At 47.6% G+C, this 21,290-nt stretch overlaps 1 long non-coding RNA gene across 2 annotated transcripts; it reads right to left on the minus strand.

Moving 5' to 3' along the window:
- Window positions 1-6,900: 6,900 nt before the first annotated feature.
- On the minus strand, window positions 6,901-20,842 carry LOC138573479 (uncharacterized). 2 transcript variants are annotated; one of them, XR_011303922.1, is made up of 4 exons: window positions 20,768-20,842; window positions 9,229-9,380; window positions 8,269-8,487; window positions 6,901-7,083 (listed from the first exon to the last, which is right to left on the minus strand). It is a non-coding gene; the product is annotated as an uncharacterized lncRNA (long non-coding RNA). The 2 variants fall into 2 exon arrangements; XR_011303923.1 differs by having other exon boundaries at window positions 6,901-7,086.
- Window positions 20,843-21,290: the final 448 nt, after the last annotated feature.

Here is a 21,290-nt window from a genome sequence, read left to right on the forward strand (position 1 = left end):
GTGTGGGCTGCCTGCAGGGGCCGTGGAGGGTGTAGAGGGAACACCTGGGAGGACCCACACTGCCAATTCACGTGTAGGACTCCCTGCGCACCCCTGAAAATCACGTACCCCGCTCTGACACCAAAATCACGTGTGTAACTTCCCGCGCACCCCAGGAAGACACGTACCCCACTCGCACAGGGCCTATCGCGTGTGAAACTTCCTGCTCACACCAGAAATACACGTACACCACTCGCACAGGGAATTTCGCGTGTGAAACTTCCTGCGCACCCCCAAAATACACGTACCCCGCTCCGATCGCATGTGAAACCTCCCGCGCACCCCAGGAATACACGTACCCCACTTGCACAGGGCCTATCACGTGTGAAACTTCCTGCGCACCCCAGGAATACACGTACCCCACTCGCACAGGGCCTATCACGTGTGAAACTTCCCGCGCACCCCAGGAATACACGTACCCCACTCGCACAGGGCCAATCGCGTGTGAAACTTCCCGCGCACCCCCGAAATACATGTTCCCCTCTCCAATCGCGTATGAAACTTCCTGCGCACCCCAGGAATACACGTACCCCACTTGCACAGGGCCTATCACGTGTGAAACTTCCTGCGCACCCCAGGAATACACGTATCCCATTCGCACAGGGCCTATTGCTTGTGAAACTTCCCGCGCACCCCCTAAATACACGTTCCCCTCTCCAATCGCGTGTGAAACTTCCCGCGCACCCCAGGAATACACGTACCCCACTCGCACAGGGCCTATCGCGTGTGAAACTTCCTACGCACCCCAGGTATACAAGTACCCCACTCGCACAGGGCCAATTGCGTGTGAAACTTCCCGCGCACCACCGATTTACACGTACCCCACTCTGATCACGTGTGAAACCTCCCGCGCACCCCAGGAGTACACGTACCCCACTCGCACAGGGCCAATTGCGTGTGAAACTTCCCGCGCACCACCGATTTACACGTACCCCACTCTGATCACGTGTGAAACCTCCCGCGCACCCCAGGAATACACGTACCCCACTCGCACAGGGCCAATTGCGTGTGAAACTTCCCGCGCACAACCGATTTACACGTACCACACTCTGATCACGTGTGAAACCTCCCGCGCACCCCAGGAATACACGTACCCCACTTGCACAGGGCCTATCGCGTGTGAAACTTCCGGCGCACCCCAGGAATACACGTACCCCACTCGCACAGGGCCAATCGCATGTGAAACTTCCCGAGCACCCCGATTTACACGTACCCCACTCCGATCGTTTGTGAAACCTCCCGCGCACCCCAGGAATACACGCACCCCACTCGCACAGGGCCATTCGCATGTGAAACATCCCGCGCACCCACGAATTACACGTACCCCGCTCCGATCGCGTGTGAAACCTCCCGCACACCCCAGGAATACACACACACCACTCGCACAGGGCCTATCACGTGTGAAACTTCCAGCGCACCCCCAAATTACATGTACCCTGCTCCGATCGCGTGTGAAACTTCCCGCCCACACCTGAAATACACGTAGCATGCTCTGATCGCGTGTGAAACTTCCCGCGAACCCCAGTAATACGTGTTCCCCACCTGCCGTGTGCTGTGTGGCGGTCCTGTATACTGGTACAGGGTTAGCGCAGCCCTTTGCGCTGGATTGGGGATTTTGATGGCTTTTCCTTGCCCGAGGAGCGTTCTTGGGCGCGTAACTGGCACTGCTGCAGGGTCGCGGCGCAACTGTGCGCTACGACTGGTTTTGGTAGCTAAAATCCATGAACACGCTGTGCGCGGAAATGGATTTTAGCGCACGCGGCTGGCGCAGAGATTCGCACGTGCACACTGTGCGCCAGATGCATGCGCCACTTGTCTGCTAAATTCTATGAATTACCCTGTAAGCCTTCCAGGTATTGGAGCATGTTGAATGCGGTCATTAGAAATATAGAAACAAACCTAGGGGAAGTTAGACGCATCTGCTGTACCAATACCCTGCAGCAGCAACAATATAATCATTTTAGCTTCTACATCAGCCACTGATTACTTGTCAGAGTTCATCAAATAGTAATATTAACCATTAACAAAGCAGAAATAGCTAAACCTTCCATCTTGAATCTTAAAGTGTATTGTATTCAATAGTTTTTTCAGAAGATATTTCCTGTTAGAAAGCAACTAGTAGCATAAAAGGCATTATCAAGATTGTTTTGACCAAGATCAGAGTTTTGACAAGTTGGCGACTTATAAAGTCTGCTAATGCTACAGTTTATTGAGGCATGTCACTTATTCCTTCAGAACCAGATGTCCACAACAATGTGTTAAACATACCCAATTTGTAAAGTTTGGACTCCCCATTGTGAAGGTCTTACTTCTTTGGGCCCTCATCATGGAACCATGGTTCCCTTAGCCACTTTGTGAGGCCCTGTATTCCTCTTGTGGACATGGGTATGAAATTAGCATGGTGGAAATGACCACATACACATGTATAACTCAAATTCTATAAAAGAAAAATGGGGACTATTAGCTAATTGTGACTTACTGCTTATAATGAAAAGGAAGGAAGAAAGAGAGAAGGAGAAAGAAAAAAGGGATAAAGAAAAAGACAGAGAGAAAGACAACCATTAGCAAAGAGTAGCAGACCGCTTATAGCGAGCACCTCCTGCATGGCAGATTGTAAGAAAGTATGCTAACCATTAGCAATGAGGGGCAGACCGCTTGGAGCGAGCGCCTCCACAGTGCCTCTGATTCAAAGAAAGGAGAAAGATGACCATTAGAATAGTGTGAGACTGCTTAGAGACAGATATTTACTTGGGATCCAAGGGAGTGGAGGGAGGACAGAGAATCCCAAACTGGAGGCGAGAGAGAATTGCACAAGGAGGGCACAAACAAGACCAAGCTTTAAATGCTGGTCTAAAAATGTTCACAATTTGAGACAGTAGTGTAGTTTACATCAGTAAGCGTAAATGCCTATGCATTGTCGGACATTGAGCAGCCTTGTATTACAATAGCCGTTTATTACTGCTTTGTATGCGTGTGCAGTCGAAAAACATCTAATACATTCCCTTTAGCCCCTTCATTTCAAGTTAAACATTCAGTGAAAGGTGTGTATATTGTGTTTTCAATCAACTATCAATAAACGCATACCCAAATTCGAACAGCCATCCCACAATGAAGAGGATTACCAATCCTCGTTAGCATTAAAATCCATCACCAACATATGTCTGTGTGGTGCTGCTGTTCCCTCTGACCTAATCAGATTTCCAGAAACGCAACTCATGCTTGTAAAACACAGCAGGTCAAAAACCTGGCATGCAATTATATTGCATCTTTTTTCCAAGTACCCATCCTTACACTAGTGGTTGTCTAGATCTCTTACCAGGAAGCTGGAATGGCATAGAAGAAACTCTTGGAACACGGACTGGGTTAAAGACAATCTGCCTTGTAACTCAAGTCATTTGACCATCTTCTACCTGTTATTACCAGCAATGAGGTTATGAGATTGAGCGGGGACATGTTGCTACTAATAAAAATAAAGAATTGATGGGCAGGAGCACCTAGGAGCAGCTCAAAGGTATTTGGCATCACCTAGTATACAGGAGACATATCTGGAGAACTAGCAGCTAGTACATGGCATGCCACAAATGTAACTTTCATTTGAGATCCAAACTATTGTCCATTATATATGCCCCATTGTAATGTGATTGAAATTGTGTTTGTTTTTCTTTCTTTATGTTATGGTGCGATTGTTTTGTGGAACATTTATTTTAAGCTATACACTAGGTTTTATTATTAATAAGCTGCATTTTACTTAAATGTGTGTCATAATGCTCCTTTATACACATTCCCATAACTGGTTATTTTCACATAGGTATATTTCAATGGTACCGGTTTGACAAGGGAGTCAACTGTAGCTCCTGGTATTGCTTGGTGTCAAGCTATCTGCGCTTTCTGAATCTACAAGCATGAGATAAACAGCTCTTAGCAATTTCACTTGCTGCATTCCATATGAGGAGGACAAAAGAGAACGAAATGTCCAGTCTTGCACATTCTGCCAACATTGTTTATATGGCTCAAAGCTTTGCACTTTCCACAATGTAAAATGCATGTTTTATTTATACATGTATTGCTTATTTAAATAGAGCCTATACATCAAATGGTGTTTCAAGGTGCCACGAGACAACGTGTGAGTGGGGGGGTGGGGGGGAACAGCAAAGAAAACAAAAAAACGGTCCTACTAGGCCTTGTGTCATTCGGATTGACCCAGTGCAGTAACAAGGATTGCAGGGGTGAGGAGTGCAGGTAGGGGGGAGGGAACATTCTAGGGTAGGAGGGAAATACGGGGTAGAGTGGGGGCATACAAGTACAAGTGGGGAGGGAGGGAATAGAAGGGCCCATTGAACTAGGCAAGTGCAAAGGGGAGACCAGGTGGGCAAGTGCCAGGGGATGCAGGGAGTGAGGACCACATTCTAAGTGCGAGCACAGGGGTGGACCAGGCTCGGTAGGGATGCACACGTGTCAGGCTAGTGAGGGGAAGGGGGCCCAGAAGGGCAAGTGCAGTTTAGGGAGACCAGAGTGCAGGGGAAGACTGGGCAAGGAGGGCCTGGTGCCCTGTAGGACTCAGAAGGGGCCAGGCAGCCAGTCCCTGGGCAGAGGGGGGCATTAGCAGGGGAGGGGGAGAGGAAAGGAAGGCGTGAAAAGGAGGGTCTTGAGAAGCTTCTGGAACTTAGGAGATCGAGCTCAAGCCTGAGAGGGTCAGAGAGGCTTTTCCACAGGGAGGATCCTGCCGAAGAGAGAGATCTAACGCCACTCTCTACTTAGAAAAGCATCTGATTGGCAGAGAATTGGAGCTAGAAAACAGAAGAGCTCTAGCAGGGAGATATTTAGAGAGGGGTGGATCCTCATCCTTCATACATGGTGGGTTTGGCTAAGTCAGTCAGACCATAGGGTAGAATTGTGAGGGAAAGAGTCACAGAGGCTGCGGAAGAGTCCGGTGGCTGCATCAGGAGAGTCAAGTTCAATATTGAAGTCTCCGAGTAGGAGAAGTTTGGAGGTAGAGGCCAGGAGAGAAGAATTGAGATCAGACCACTCCGAAAGAAAGTGAGAGACTGGACCAGGGGTCCTGTAGATGGTGGCAAGAGTCAGTGAGAGGACAGAAGAGACCACGCCTGCAGAGGAGGCATTCGAAGTAAGAGTGGGACTGAGTGGGTATGTATGATGGTAGCAGGGACTCATTCAGGGAATATCAGGGACACTCCGCCTCCAGCCCGTTAAAGCCTGGTCTTAGAGAGGATCTTGTGACAGAGCTGGCAGTGAACCATGTCTCAATGAGAGTGAGGACGTCAAGGTGAAAGTCTTCAAGGAGGTGACAGATAGAGGAATATTCAACAGCAGAGCAGAAGTTGAGTGTATCTAAGTGAAGCTGGTTGCCACCTTGGAAGGTCTTCTGAGGAAGAGTACAGGGATGCGGTACACACCACGGTGGTGGTAAAAGTGTTGGGGGGTAGCAGAAGGAAGAGTGGCAGGAGAAAGGAGGAAGTTGATGAGAGATGAAAGACACCCATCAAGACGGAGGAGGTTGGGCTAAGAGTTCTGGGCCATGACAGTGCCATTCTGGTAGACATTAATGATGCACCTAGAGGATGAAAAATGTGCCAAGAACATTTCCCATCTGGGTCCACCATTAATGGGTGAAGAGTCTGAAGGTCTGGAGATGAAGTACCAAAGAGGATGTCAGTGATAGTCTACCTCGAAGAAGCGTTGACGTAGGTGTCAGCGATGGGCTGGCCTGTATTGGAGAGCTTTCTTGAACTTTATCCTTCCAGGCTTCAGAAAAGAGGTAGGATAGGTAGCAGTTAGAGTAAATAGGGGATATGGAGAGTGCCACGGAGGGACATGATGGAAGAGGGGTATAGTGAGATGGAGACAATGCACAATGAACTCACCAGGCGACCTAGCAGCAAGACAGGTGAAGACAGATCAGGTGCATGAGAGAAAAGTCCAGGCCAGAGAAGAGGGACCTAAAGGCACAAACATATGGGTGGAGTGATCTGCAGGGGCAAGGGGGACGTGTATGCTGCTCATGCAGCAGATGGGTGCAAAGCATACATGTTTTCTTTGTTTGCTATGGTGTCGCTGGGGTCTTATTCGTTTTCAGAAAGTGTTACAAAGACCCTGACATTGGGACTCAATATTGACCTACTCAGTTGCCTGCTGATGCTTCTTCAAGTAGGGGACTCCTGTGCAGACGGATGGCCTAATTGCTGGGAAAATGACAATATAACAACTACTCTTTTTTGTCGAAACACTTCAAAAAACACCACCTCAGCCAGAACATTGGATGATTCCCACTGAGGTACTTGAACCTCTTGTTCGGATGCTCAATTTGCTCCGAAACCAGTTTCCACCAAGTCATCTCCCACTCCCAGTCTACCCTCGTCATGATTTATGGCTGCCTGGGAGGCCTGGGGTCATCAGTCTAAGCTCCCCCTGAACACTGTATGTATTGGATGCTGTACTGTGCACTTCCCATGGCCATCCCACTCGGCTCTGATCTCCCGCTTCTTGCTCAAGTTCCAGACCGCTATAACAGTCAGTGGCTACTTACTCTGATGTGCCTCTTTTCCCTGCACGCCTGCTGTGAGCACCCTGGCTTTGCGCTCATTCAACACGGTTTCCTGCATTTGCCATCCATCTCCAAATCTTGCTGAAGGCATTGTTGTCCAGTCAAGCAGGAGGCTGAACCCTTGGTGCCGCAGACACAATTTAAAATGAGCCATCTTCTACCCACACACACACTCCTACCGACACAACCTCTCCCACCTACCCAGCTACTCGATCACTCCCTCTATGCAGTTGAAGGGGGCAAAAAGTACAATATAAAACAATCAAATAAAATAACCAAGAAAAAAATAAAAACACTGTTTAATAGAAATCCCAATTTGATATACCATTCTTAAAAAAGGTAGCATATTTGCATTGGAGTAGCAGACTACTTCCTCCCAAGAGTTCACTCTTGTTTTCTTTATCCATCCTGTCCTCGAGAGTTTGTAGATACCAAGACGATAAATCTGCTCTGGCAACTTTCACCAAGAGCACCGTTTGAATCTGCTGGTGAAAAAAGACATCATGTCAGAAATAGCCCTTGCTTAGGACAGTTGTAGGCTTTTATAACATTTCCAGCCAACCCGTCACTCCCTTCCTCAACCAAAAATTCACTGACTCTCTCACTCAGTCTGCCAGTCTAAGGGTCACTCAATCACTTTGACACTCATGCAGTCACACCATCATGTCACATTCAGTCTGTAACTCAACATTAGACACACAGTCAGTCACTCCCACACAATCCCAGTCATTCAATTACACGTGCTTGGTTGGACTCAGACATGCTTACTCTGTGAGGCTCCCGCGCCGTTGCAACAGCCACTCAGCAAGGACCACCCTTTGCGGGGACACCCACTTGGCATGGCCTATGCTAAAGAGGAGGGGGACCTCTGCACTCACCACCCAGGGTATGGCTGGGGGGTAGATACGTCATCAAGGGGCAGCGCTGGGGGAGCCACAGCCAATGAGCCCCTATATAAGGTGGCCAGCGCACTGGGCACCCTCTTTGGTCCTGCTTCCAGGTTAAAAGGTGTGCACCATGGTAAGTGCTGAATGGAGGTGGGGGTGCTTTACAATTTAAAAATAAAGGGTGAGAGGGGTCCCAGAACCAGTCTGGTGGGGTCCAGAACCAGGGAGCAAGGGTTAGAGGGGACACAGAACCAGTCCAGGGAGTCACACGAGTATCCAGGCCCAGTCCATGGAGCAAGCAAGTCTGGTGGGGTCCAGCCCAGGGAACAAGGGTGAGCAGGGTACCAGAACCAGGCCAGGGAGTCACACGAGTATCTAGGCCCAGCCCAGGTAGCAAGCAAGTCCGGTAGGGTCCAGCCCAGGGAGCAAGGGTGAGAGGGGACGCAGAACCAGCCCAGAGAGTCATACAAGTATCCAGGGCGAGGCCAAAGAACAAGGGAATGCAGAACTACACTAGTGTTGAAAGGACAAGGTTTGACTCCTTCTTCATCCGGTAGTTCCCAATTTTATTTTGGAGGGCTTTTCTGTACTCTGATGCAGAAAGTACTGGAAAGCCAATATCCCTGGCTTGAACATTGATAAAATGCCACAAAGATTTGTATAAAAAGTTTGAAAAGAGCAAGCAAAGTACTTTTTGGTTGACACATAGCTGTGAGAAATAAAGCATAGACAATTTCACTGTACACCCTCTGATGTGCTTTCGTAATTCCATTTATGTACCTTGTATAGCTTCCTGTCGATGATGATCCAATGTTAACCTTCCCTTTGCTGCTATCAGTTCTTCTTTTGTGAACAAAATATCCAGCAGCTTGTTCAGTAGGTAACGTGATGGGTTGCTAGTCTGATTTTTTGGCAGTTACGACAATCTCCCTCTACTTCACCGGGTTCACTAACATCTGCAAACCCGCAGGTCCAATCTGTTGCAAGGGGCATTTTTGTCTGTGTACACAAAAAATGAAAAATTACTACATTTCTCAAAGCTCTCAATCTGGATAAAACCATAGCAATTCCTTAGAATTTAATATATATTAGTGTCACTTCCCCAGGAAGTGGCTCTCCGTTTATCTTGTTTCCCATTTCTTTGCATAATTGGTATATTGTAAAGAAATTACCAATCGCATGTTTCCCCCATGTTTCCCCATGTACACTGCATTAGTAAAGGAGCCATACAAGCAAAACAAATACACAGGGTTTGAAATAGAGGGGAGCTGGGGGCTATTAAGCCCTGCTTGTATCCTTCAAGAGCCTGGTTAGCTTTACAACATACCTACCAGGAGCTACATTTGGCTCCCAGGCCAACTAATGTCGATCACGTATACCCACGGGAATTTAACTATGTGCTTGCTTTTGTAACTATCAACAAAAAAAAACTTAGGACACCACTATATGACATTGGAAGCATAACGGGTCATAAGTAATGGACAAAGTGATATGTTTGCATGTGGGCATATAATGAGTGATGGACAATAACCGGTGAATACATGAGTCACAGTATTTGAGCTACCTTTTCACACCCTCTGACACCTTCGTCTAGAAGCCCTATGGCTTCATAGGAATGTTGGGGAGATTGGGGTGGAGACACACAGAAGCCTACAACCAATAGCATTTGGATAGAGAAAAAGCATTTATTTATTACATAGGGGCACAAACCAACTTTTGTTTAACTCTAATGGCACTTACCTCTGATGCAGTTGATGGACCAGGGTTGGGATTTGGATGGGTAAAAACTGTTTTTGTGGCTCCCGCCTGCTTCCTCTTTATCCACTGAAGGGCCAGTTCCGAGCAGTGCTCAACCGCTACATGCTGACGGGAATGCATTGTGTCCCAGTATGCTGAAATAATAGCACAAATATTAATATTACACATTTTAATACAGTACACATTCTAATCAAGTCTTATTAGACTTTGCGCTCAAAGTGCCTGCCAGTGATTTTTCAAAGCAGTCTTCTGAGAGTTATTACTTTATTGGAGTTGTAAACCCACTAAAGGTGTGATATAAAGGTCTTAACTAGGTCTGCCTTTAGCCACTCGATTTAAAACTGATGCGGGAAGCTTGCCGCTTCAGCTAGTTTGCATTGAGACAGGTTGTGAGGTGAATAGTGAGTGCTGTGACCAGTGACCAAATTCCCTTCTACCCCAATTGCCCCACCCCTCTTCTCCTCCAAATACCTCCCCTTATGCCCCTACCCTTCTTACACCCCCATACATACAATATCTCCCAACAACGCACACACAATATCTTCTACCCACACTCACAGTCCCATCCGTACAACAGGCTAGATTTGACTTCACAGATGCATTCTTCAATGAGGAATTCTCAGTAAAGCTGAACATTTCTTAAGACCTGCAATGAAGCTCAGCAAATTCTACCAAAAAAAGAAAGGCTATATGAATATAAATTAATGGACATCTGAATAGGCACTCAGCCTCCACCCACAAAGCCACACCCATACATACGGTTGTATACTAATTGACCTTTTCACAATTGACCTCAGGAGAATTGACCTAATTTAGAAGGTCAATTAGGACATATATGCGGGGGAAAACCCCCCGAAACCCCACACCCAATCCAGACCCCACCCGCAACCTCACACCCAATCCCCTTATATTATTTATAATCCAAAACCAACCCAATACATATATAAAATAACTAAAATAACATAAAGGTCAATTGTGCAGAAGGTCAATTAGGACCACTATAATTAGGTCAATTGGGTAATACCATACATACACTCCTCACCCCCAAACTCAGGACCTCACACAGCACCCCGCTAACCCAACCCTCACTAAGCACCCATGACCCAATGTATCACCCAGCGGACGCTCAAAGAACCACAACTGCCCCCACCATTCTCTCCTGCTGCCCCACCATTTCAACTGCCTTCCCCTTCATCCCAATTCCCCACCCTCTTCTGCCTCAACTGCCCCTCTTCTCTAATTTTCCCCTTCTCCCACACAACCACTTAAGATTCATCATGGTGACTTTGCCTTAACACCAATAAAGCATGCAATGCCACAGTTAAGAAAACTTACTTGCTGACTGTACAAGTGCCCCCACACCCTCCTAATGTAACGTGCATATTGGGCTATCCCCTATGTGTGAACAAAAGCAATTCTGCAGGAAGCAAACGTCCACCTGCCTGCCCCATTTGGCTATAAACCCATTGCCCCTACATAATAACATTCATCTAGTTGGCTCTGCCCAAAAATACTGCTCCAATCCCCCTTGCCTGGGCCCCAGCATAATTGGAAGGGTTTAAACATTTCACAGAAATATACCCGGTGAATGAACGTAGCAGCAACCCCAAACCAACCAGACAGGTTTGAACATTTTTTTAGGGTTAAAATGGTGCATAGCACACCTTCTGTAAAATACTGGTTAAAAAGCCAGACAGTTTGCAATTGGTTTGCAGGGTAACTCCAGTGTAATAGATGCAATGCACCAACAGTGCACATGTTTGTGGTCTTCTCTGTGCGCGCTTCTCTACTTGGTTCATTATATGTTCTTGTCCCTCAGAGGCCCTGCATGTTTTTATCATGCTTTCATACTTACACTTTTTGCATTATTTCCCCCCTCAATGTGTTTCGTTCTCCATGTGTGTGCTCACCTTTTTTTTCCACTTGCTATGTGTGCCATATAGGGCTCACCCCCATGCACAGTGAGCTTTTGAGCACACAGACATGCTTAGCTACCATCCTGCCCAACGCGTTTCTTTTCGCCATATAGTGTTTTGGGGGCTGATGAAAAGCAAACTTGTCATATGGCTTCAGTGACTCCTCAAAGATGCCCACAGAGGACAAGGAACCCCCTCCAAACCGGCTCCCACGAGACCACCGCCTGGCGCAGGGAGCTGAGGATAGAAAGGTAGGGAATGGCAGGCATGGGCCCCTTTAACATTGCGCCCACCTGAGGGGGCAGTGTTCACATCAGGTTATGTGGGGGGGGGGTCGCAGTCCAGACATCCCAGTGGTGGTAAGGTGTTGTGTTGAGCGCTTGCGGGGCAGACGTGTATGATTGGGAGTTGTCAGATTATTTGTGTCAGTGTTTCATTTCTGAGCACTGAGAGCAGGTGAGTGCCCCAGGCCAGTGACCCCTCCGGACCTGGTCTGCTAACCTTTGGTCATTGTTGGACCCCCACGGCCCGCGCCGCTCATAGTCCCCAGCACCTTCTCCCCCTCCTCTCACCTCCCACCCCGCCCCCGCAGCCTGCTTGGGCAGTGCCTCATCGTCTTCCTGGTGTATCTCACCAGCGGCCCCCTGCACGCTCTTTCCCCATCTGCAGCTTTGCAGGTGAGTGCCCCAGGCCAGTGACCCCTCCGGCCCTGGTCTACTAACCTTGGGCCACTGTTTATTATACCTGTGCCTCTGAGTGCCCGCCGTGTACCCCGCTCCCTTTCCCCCCGCCAGACTTCCTCATCACTGCCTCCCCAACCCTCCCCCTCTGATTATTGGCTCCTCTCCTGCCCTAAACCCCCCCAGGGCAGCCCTTTGCCAAGCAGCCCCCTGCCAGGGATGGCTCAAACTGATGCGGCTCCAGGAAGTGACAACGGGTGTCCGCATGGGAAGCCAGTGAAGCCAGTGACCAGCCGTCAACCATCAACTACAAGAACCAGTAAGGTAGGAGTAGCCTGGCTTAGGGGGAGAGCTACAACTCCACCCCAGAATCCTAGCCACTTAGCAAACCAACTTTAAACCGTGTGATAAGGCCTCTCTGCCACTATACAGGTCTCAAATGTAATAGGGGTTCTGTCCACATATTGCATTGGGGGTATTTATCCAGTTTTTCGTGCCCAACAGGAGCACGTCCACCGAATCTTCTACCGCCGCCATTGCTGCTTACAGCAGAGTTGCCCCAGGTCCGAGAAAAAAAAGCTGCATGCCCCTTCAAAACAAGCCCCAAACAAGCCTACTCCCATCGAAATGAGCAGAAAGAAAGAGCGCTCATTTAAAATTAAAAGTTAGAAATTTAACAGAATAGCATGAGTATACATAGAACACAGAGTATTCAAATACAAATATTTTCAAAATATTTTACTATAATCTACTATAATTTGCTGAACACCCAGCATATTTAATTAACCCCACTCTCCTCAGAAACACAATTTTTTTTAAAACACCCTTGATATGATATATGATATGATATGGCATTTATAACGCCAGCCATGCCAACATTCTGACTCACCTTGTTATGGTTCGCCGGCCCTGGAAGCTATGGAGGAGATGGAAGAAATGGTAAAAGGACTATTACCTCCAGTAACACTATGCGCGTTCTAGTCTTCCCAGTCTTCCCAGTCTTTATAAACCCGGAAGTTGCTAACGTGCATGCGTTGCAACTTCCAGTGTTACGGGAAGTTTTCCTAGCGCTCTGGTGTGTTTGTTTACTCCCGCTCTCAGGCGGGTTTCTCTCTTCGTGTACTCACTTCTTGCCTTCCCGCTCCATCCCTGTCCTTGCCTCCTGCTTACCTGCTTTCCGCGTGGTACTCTTCAGAGGCTCGCGCTCTCACCTTGGTCACGCCCCCTTCTTTGCTTCGTGCTCTATGTTCCTGTGTCCGGTTCTTTCTGCTCGTTCCGGGACGAAATCACTGTTGCATGGCCTTCTGTGGAGCCGCTGCTATTCAGTCTACCCATCCAACCGTCTCCAGCAGATACTCTATCTGGACATCTCCTCTGGAGCCACGCCTCCGCACCACTGTGCATTCTGGTGATAGTAGTCATCTGCTGGAACCTTTTACACCATCTGCCAGGGTTTTTCGGCAAGGCTTTTCCCTGGCCTGGGGTGGGCTCCCTGGAGTCCGAGCTGCCAGGCAAAACTGCATTTCTGGCAAAGTGGCTTCCGGTGGAGACCATACCCAATACTGCAAACAGAAGGAGAGGACTCACAAGAAGGAGACCAGCGATACCTGGTGACAGGGAAGAAACGGAATCTCATCAGACGACACGGAAGACTCATCTACCTCTCATACAGATTCAAGTGAGGAGGTGGTTGGGGAGCCAAGCATTACTGCACAGACTAAATCTGAGACACCTGGGTGGGAGATTTCATCAGAGAAATCGGGAGTTGCACATTTTCACATAGAGATGCATTGGGGCTAGAAGTATTTTAGACGGGAGAACGTGAAAAATAGCAATATTTTTCCACAAAAAGTCAGGAGTCTCCACCCTAAATTGGGAGGGTTGGCATGTATGTAACACACCTATACACAAGTGTTTCAAGGCGTGACGAGGCAAGGCAGAGGGAACAGGGGGAAGACAGACAACGATCGTACTAGGCAAGGTGCCATTCAGATTGTGCAAGTACATGGGAAAGGGGAAGGGGGAGAGTGCGGGGGGGAGAAGACAGTGCAGTATATGGGGTGAAGGAATAAATAATACTAGAAGTGCGGCCAGCAGGTGGCAAGGATAAGTGCTGACAACAAGTGTCAAGTGGTGGAAGTGGGACTGAAAGGATACAGAAACAGTCCCCAGGTTGCCAGGAGGGCAGTGCAGGTGTGCGACTAGCTGGGGAGGGAACCTGGCCCAGAGATCAGAGGGTGGCCAGGTAACCAGTACGGGTTAGGATTCAGCCAGGAAGTCAGCAGGGGAGAGCAGGAGAAAAAGCAGAAGCAAAGAGAAAGGTTTTAAGGTGCTTCTGGAATCAGAGATGGTTCTCCTCAAGTTTCAGGGAGGCCTTCCAGAGGGAGGCCCCAGCCGACGAAAGAGATCTACCACCAACTATTTGCTTGGAGAAGCGACTGACGCTGAGGGAGTTGGAAGCGGATGAGCGAAGAGCTCGAGAAGGAAGATATTTAGGAAGAGAGAGTTGAAGGTATTGCGGCCCCAGGCCCTAGAAGGCCTTGTGGACAATGCAGAGGGTTTTGAACTTAATCCTTGCAGCCACAGTGAGCCAGTGCAGAGATTTCAGTCCTGGAGAGATTCGATGCCTAGGCTTGAGGCCAAGGACAAGTTGCGCAGTCCTGTTCTGGATGAGTTGAGTTGCAGAGGGCGGAGAGTAGAAGCCGGCAGATTTAGAAAGATCTGTTGCAATTGTCCAGCCTAGAGAGAATCAGAGCTCTGGAGACAGTGAGCTTCTGGGGAAGGAGAGGAAGGGAAGGAAACCTCTGAGGAGGTGCAGCTGGTAGTGTGACTTCTTAGAGATGTCGGAGATGTGAGGAGAGAAGGAGAATGTGGATTCGAAGATGACCCAGGTTTTTAGCCTCACAGGTGGGAGCAGGAAGAGGGCCAAGAGAGGCCGGCCAGAGAGTGACAGGAAAGGAGGGAGCAGGAGTGCCGATGAAGCGAATCTCAGTCTTACTGGCATTAAGACAGAGATTATTGGCGGCACACCACTCCTGGATGGCGGACATGCAGTCAGAGATGAGAGAGGGAGAGGTGGTTGCTGAGGGTAGCCGGAAAATGAGCTGGGTGTCATTCGCATAGCACTGGAAGTTAGGGTAGAGCTCGGCAATGTGGTGGGCAAGAAGTGCCAGTATTGGTTGAAAAGCCAGGGAGAGAGGTTAAACCCCTGGGGAACACCACAGGAAGAGATAGAGATAGAGGAGAGGAAGGACCCAAGTAAGATGAGGACACAGGGGGTGTTGGAATCAAGGTTGTAGAGCAGGTCTTCTTGGATGTTCAGGAGAACAGTTTCTGTGCTTCTGGCAGCTCTGAAGCCAGACTGATGATCATGGGGACAGCCAACAGATTCAGTGTGGAGATTGAGCTGGGAGATGGCCAGCTTTTCCAAGAGTTTGCCCAGGAAAGGAGTGATGGAGATTGGGTGAAAGTTAGCTGGGCAGGAAGGGTCGGCAGAGGTTTTCTTGAGAAGAGGCTGCAAAAGGGAGTGCTTTAGGGGGGAAGGGAAGACTCCAATTGTGAAGGAGTGGTTGCAGAAGTCGGCCAGGGCAGGGGTCAGGGAGTCAATGTGGTCCTTGATGGTTGTGGAGGAGCAGGTAAAACCTGTTTTGATTAGACTTTCATAGATCGGACTTGTCTAGAGACCGCGTCTGGGGAGAACAGGGGAAAGGCAGAGAAGGAGGGAGGAGAGGAGGCCAAAGAAGGGCCAGAGGAAGAGCAGGGAGAAGAGGGAGGAAGGGGAGAGGAGGAGAGACAGGACATGATGTCCTGAGTTTTAGAGATGAAATGAGAAGCCAGAGCCGTGCAGAGGGCGTGGCAAGGGACAGGAGAGGTAGAGACTGCAGCAGGATTGACCATTTCCATGCAGATTTGAAAGAGTTCAGCTGAGTTGTTAGATGCTGCAGAGACATGGGTTTGGATGTGAGCTCTCTTTTTGGTGAGGACAGAGAGCCGGTATTGCCTTTGGAGCAGGTGGCAGTCCAGTTTGTCAGAGGATACACAAGAAGCATGCCATTTCCTCTCAGCCACCCTGCACTTGTGTTTAAGGGTGATGAGGTCTGAGTCGTACCAGGAGTTGTACTTGGCTTTGGTCTTCAGGCGGATGCTCATGACAGGGGCAAGAACATCAAGAGTATCAGATATAGCAGAGTGGAGCATGGAAAGGGCTGTGTCAAGGTGTGCGTCAGCCAAAGGAGGAGAGTGGGGTGAGAAAGTGGCGGCGAAAGCCTCAACTGACACGCGCTTCATGGGTTGGATGACCGAGAAGGTAGGTGGCAGTGATGGAGTTGGCTTTGTTATAACCCTTTGTTATGAGCAGCACAGTTAAATGAAATTCTCTTTATTAACCAGCTGCACACCTATGTCAAACAATGACTAAAAGTAGGTGACCTTATTACAAAATAAATGTTGTTGTGTGTCCTGAAAGCACATTCGCAAACCCAATGGACATTAGGCTCATATTACTTTGCCTCTGGTACTTGTAGCTTTCGAGTGAAAATGGGGAGGAGGATGGGGTGGGTCAACTAAAATTGCCATTTTTTTTCTTTTTCGTGTCACACATATTTCTATAAGGATATGTTTGTCAGAGTGGTCTATAATGTGATTTGCATACTTTTCAATTAATCTCCATCAAAACCCAAACATGTCCACTAACTGTAACTGGGAAGATATGTGGTTAAGTACTTCAATTGCAAGACTGGACTCCAATCCTGGTTTCACAACTTCCCTAAAGCATCTTATCATGGGAAAATGATTTTGATCTTGCTCTCCGTAGGCTGACAAAATGCGAGGTCCCTGGGAGTGATTTAGTTTGCAAGTATGCTATTCTAAAAAGCCACAGAAGCACTGTCTTAAATAAGCATTGACAAACTCAATAATTGTAACACTAACCTTTGGCCCGAACAAAGACAAGGCATATATATTATGTTTAATGGAGTCCTTTTTTGGATATTGGTATAGCATATATAGAGTCTGCTGTTAATGTGCAGTGGCCGACTGAAGGGAGCCATACTACATGGAGAGTACAGGCTGTAAACCTCTTTATGGAGTATGTGCTGGCAAAGTGCAAGGCTTTGCAAAGATATTGTATTGTACTCTTTATTTATATAGCGCCCATACACAGGAAAGTGTTTCAAAGCATTCAAGGAGGGTGGGAATAAGGGGAAAAACAACAGTCGCTCAGAGCCCTTGAAATTCTGAGACGATAATAGTCTGCACATGCAGAGTAAGTGTGTAAAATACATGTAACGGTTGAGACACTGCAAATATGCCTGACGGCGATTCTGCAGTTTTATAAGTGCAATTGAGGGGAGAATTCAGGGCAGAACAAACAGACGATCTTCAGGCATTTGCATTTGGATTGTGCAAGTGCATATAGAGTAACAGGGAGGGGGGTCCAAGAGTGCTCAGTCAGTGGAGACTGGGGTAAGTGCAGAGAGAGCCACTCTCTCAGGTTATTTCTAAGTCCCTTAAATTGGGTGGAAGTAGGGCCCTGAGGCAAGTGCGAGAGAGGACTGGCAGTAGTACCCGGGACCTGTGAGACTCAGAGGTAAGGAAGAGGAGGGAGATATGGAGAGAGCAGAGAGCTAGGGTTTAGCAGGAACTTAAGAAGGTCAAGCTCAAGACGGAAGGTGGCAGGGAGGCTATTCCAGAGGGAGGCACCGGCTCAGGATAAGGACCTTGTTCCAAATCTCTGCTTGGAGAACCGTCTCACTTGCAGAAGGTTAGAGAAAGATGAGCAGAGAGCTCATGAGGGACAGTATTTAGGTAGACAGCGTTGCAAGTAGGCAAGTCCCTAGGCAGTGTGTATTTATTTTGTCTTGAGATGCCTTGAAACACCATTTGTTGTGTAGGGGACTTACAAAGTATCCAATAAATAAAAGAAAGAAAGAAAGAAAATAGTAATTACGGGTACATTTTTTGTGATTTATTTATTTATTTATTTTTCCAGAGTTAACAACAGAACAGATATACAGCCGGGGGTGATATACAGCTGTACCGGGTGGCAGGCAGGAGACAGGCGGCCTCCATCCAGCGGGTCAGGTGGCACGATGGGAGATGGGATGGCAGAGGTGTTAGCCATTTCTTCTACCCATTGCTGCAAATTGGTACACCCTGAATGTTAGCGACAAGGCATTGGGCCTCATTACGACCCAGGCAGTAAGGGGTTAACAGCGCTGTAAAAGGTGGCGGCGCCGTTAACCCCTTACCGCCTAATTACGAGTTCCCTTTGCGGGTCCTTATCTTAACGGCTGGTTGTTACCAGCCGTTAAGGATTGGACCCGCAAAGGGACCTTGAAGGTATTTTACGGTACTGCAATTTGTGGTACCGTAACTACTGCCTTCCCCATTTCCATTGAGCCCTATGGGGGCAAAAATGGGAATGGGGAAGGGCCAATGGTGAATGGGGAATTACCGCGCCGCCAACCTTGGAATGGGGCGGTAATTCCGCCATTCACCATGGCGCAATTGGTAAAATACCGACGGCAACCATGGCGCTACCAGCGCCATGGTTACTGCCTGGGTCGTAATGACCCCCATTATCTACTGGAGAAATTAGTTAAGTGCAGTTGGACTTGTAATTTGCACCAATAAAATTCAAAATGAATAAAACCTAATCTCTGCGAAATGTTTCATCAGATTAAAATGCTAAATACCGGCAACCAGCGTCAAAACTAGTTTGACATTATGTTTCCAACATTTAAATGCAGTAAAAATGTGTGCCTACGTTACTAGATTGTTTTTACAGAGATACAAGTTGGAAAAAATCAAAAATAAATCTTACAATGTATACTTGCTTGTAAAAGAATCCAAAATAAATGCAGTAAAAATCTGTAGTGTTGCTGGATTGGTTTTATTGAGAACCAAGTTGAAAAAAATCCAAAAGAAATCCTCCACTCTAAAAGCAAGCAATCCTTCCTTGTCAAGAAATCCAAAATAAATGCTGCCTGCCAATTCGTATTAGTGGATTGTTTTTACTGAGAAACAAGTCAGTAAAACTCCAAAATAAATCCTGTAGAAATGCCTGCCTGCCAATTAGTGTTAGTGGATTGTTTTTACTGAGAAACAAGTCAGTAAAACTCCAAAATAAATCCTGTAGAAATGCCTGCCTGCCATTAGTGGATTGTTTTTACTGAGAAACAAGTCAGTAAAAATCCAAAATAAATCCTCCAACCCAAGACAAATAAATCCTTGCCTGAAAAAATCCCCAAAAAATCCAAAATAAATACCCAAAAAATCTGCAGCTTGAAAACAATCCAGAAGCAATCCCAAAACAATCCAAAAAGTGGATTTCTTCTTTACTAGGGAGGGGCTGCACGAGAGACTTTGTAGAGACAACACAATGGGAAAGAAGGAGAAAGAGAGAGAGACCGACAGCGGAACCAACAATTGCCAGAAACAGAGCCAGCAGGGAGACAGAGAGCGCTGATATGGCAGAAAAGAGAGACAGTGTGAGATACATGACTGGAAGAAAAAGCAAGAGGCTAGTACGTGTGTCTGAAGAAGCAGTAAGTCACCCCTGCTGACAGTGGCACCCAGAGCAAGCTGATCCTCGGGAGAAGAGGCTGCGACAAGCCAGAAGGTGCGAGGGAGAGACGGACAGGCAGGGTGGCAACATACAGAAACAGAGCAGAGAGACAGGCGAGAGGGAGCGCAGGGAACGGGCAAGGTTAGCAGGAGGGAGACTCGAGGCGCTGCAGAAGCAGGGACAGAGTGACTAGCTCAGAGGAAGGCTGAGGACAGGATACACTGCAAGAGAGAGGGAATATGACACTGGAGAAAAGGTGCGCGCAATAGCCAATGGGACACAGAGTGAGTATAGGAGAGTGAGAGACTGCTGCGTGGAAACGGCAAGATAGCGAAACAAAGTAGTTAATGGAAGCAAATAAGAGACACACAAAGTACAGAGGACAAGTGTTGTTAGAAACACAGGATTCAATTTCCAAAAGCACATATGAACCACAATGCATACTGTGGCTGTACATTTGTTAGACACCTTGCAGACTTCGAATGAAGGAAAATGTGATGAAATGAATTAAGCGACGGGGACTCTGTGAGAGACAACAAGGTCAAGAGGCCGAAAGCCAGTGCCAGAGAAACTACATCCATCATTTCAAAGTGTTTTGAAGCCGTACGTCGCAGCTGTGTAAAGCTGCATGGAAATGTTGCCTAGGAATCCGAGCGGGTTCTGAAGTGGCAGACCTTGCGACTTAGGGTGGCCAACGCTTTGATAGACTTTTGCGGGACACTTGCCCACAAGGCGGTGAGTCACAACGTCATTCACGTTTGACCCGCCCCTTTTTTAAATGTACATTTTCTTAATGGCTCTTAACACCTGGTTTAATTGCAATGCAAATGGTTTGTCCTTGGGAGGTGATGGTCACGTTTTTTAACTGCAAACATTACCATCACGACCCCAGGAACAAAACATTAGAATTTCAATTAAGCCAGGTGTCAGAGTGTTACAGCTCGACCTGCAGGCTCAAAAGGAGCCAGGACTACTGAGCCGCACGTGCATGCTGTGTAATGGCCACTTCAGTTTGCAGAGTGGCTGTGCTGGAGGCAGGTTGTCCCACGAATGTCAGTACAACCTGCGTCCCGCACAGCAACTCTGCAAACGGCGGGACGTAGTCCCTAATTGCGGGATAATCCTGCGAATTCCAGGACATTTGGCCACCATACATTGCGTTTGAAGTCCAGATATTCCGGGTGATTGGGATCGGGCACATTCCATGGAGCGAGACTCTGAGGCCAGCAGGACAGCTGACGACCCTTCCTCCCACCCCCCTAAGAGCCCACAAGTTTAAAAAAACAGAAAAGTATGGTCCCTGATGATCCTCATTCACAAATAAATAACCCCAAAACAGTGTGCGCCGCCGTAATTACCTTGCTCTGGCTTGTTTGATCCAAATTAAGTCCACGCTTGCTCGATCCGCCATTGCTGCTGGTGTGCTTCCGGATCAGGAGGAAAAAAATAAGCCAAATTCCCCTTTAAAACAAGTCCAAAACAAGCTCACTCCCCCCAAAAAACAAAATACCGCAAACATACATGTAACCCAGACATCATATTTTAGAACTGAAAGCATTTACTAAAAATGGATTTCATTTTTCTGGTAATTAGTATTTTCATTTCTTGTATTTCCATTTCTGGGGCTTTAAATGTGTGCTTTTCAGCGCTTGCCTTACAAACTGCGTTTCCTGGAGCCCTTCTGTCCATCACTTCCCTTGGGCTATATTCTCATACCTTATCACCCTTTAACCAATGTGTAGCCCAAATGCAGTTAAGTATAGCCCATTTCGTTTTTTATAACTGTGCTTGGAAAAAATGTTTGTGTTGTTGAATTATACATACTTGCCAACATACTGTGACCAAAAAGATGTAGGATTTTACAAGTTTCAAAAACATTAT

Source organism: Ambystoma mexicanum, chromosome 1p (genome assembly GCF_040938575.1).
Source record: "Ambystoma mexicanum isolate Mex_15411 chromosome 1p, UKY_AmexF1_1, whole genome shotgun sequence".
NCBI lineage: Eukaryota > Metazoa > Chordata > Amphibia > Caudata > Ambystomatidae > Ambystoma > Ambystoma mexicanum.